This window comes from Monodon monoceros, unplaced genomic scaffold (assembly GCF_005190385.1).
Source record: "Monodon monoceros isolate NGI ecotype Baffin Bay Population unplaced genomic scaffold, NGI_Narwhal_1 Super_Scaffold_12, whole genome shotgun sequence".
In the NCBI taxonomy this organism is placed as follows: domain Eukaryota; kingdom Metazoa; phylum Chordata; class Mammalia; order Artiodactyla; family Monodontidae; genus Monodon; species Monodon monoceros.
Window position 1 is genome coordinate 150,116,449 of NW_021703768.1, and position 1,079 is coordinate 150,117,527.

Below are 1,079 nucleotides of genomic sequence, written 5' to 3' on the forward strand. Positions count from 1 at the left end.
AGCTAAAAGGGTTCTCAGTGCCTTCTGAATCTGCTATTCTGTGGTCCAGTGTTTAAACTTCTTGGTCTTCCCCAGTGTCTATCATTGCTTTTAGAAATACAATCTCCTGGTCTATTCGTGAAGGAAATGAATACATCACAACTAAAATGACAAGGAAGGCGGGTTAGATGCTCTAGGGTCTTGTCGTACTCTGCCATTTACTAATAAACCACTACGTGCTACAAATTGTAGGTGCTCATTTATAAAACGAAAGGGGGTAACCCTACACGAACTATAGATTTCTCCTACTCTAACACTTCATAATTTTCTAAGTTCTTTTCTTAAAATTTCTCTATATTATCATTAATTTTAATTAAAAAAATAAAAATCTAACTCTCTTTTGAAAACCAAAGAGTAATTCCCATAGTCCTACAATAATGGGATAATTAGTTCTGAAACCTGTCAAGTTTCATGTTTCATATGAAAAGAAAATCACATTAAATAATTTAAAAAATTTAAACATGAACTTTGTAGCACAAAGACAAGGTCCCCCAAAATGTTGTTCCTTTATTTACTAGAAATGTTCAGCTCTGCATTAAAGTTGAAAAAAAAAGAAACATATTATTTTTGAGGTACAAAAATTTCTTATGAAAATCAATTTTTCTTTTCTGTCCATACAAACAAAAGTATGGAATGACATTAGAGGTCAGGTTTAGTTGGTAATAGAATGTAGCTTCTTGATATTTTTTATTTTAGGAAAGGAGGATATCAACATCAAAACTTTTTTTTTACTTTTATTTAAAATGAGGCCATATTTTCCTCTTATAAAAACAGAGTTCAACTAGAACTGTCAATTTTCTCATCTGTAAAACAAGAACACTGAATCAGCTGACTATATTCATTCAGAACTCAATTTCTTTATCGTATGGTCACTATCACCTTAGTGATAGGTGTTTAGCTATCATTTGTATCATAAATACGACAGCTAAACACCAGCAACTGATTACATACATCACCTAAATCTAATATACTAAGGTTCTGAGGAAAGGAAAGTATATTACTAACGACATGTTTTGATTTTTATTTCTTAGAGTTCAAAT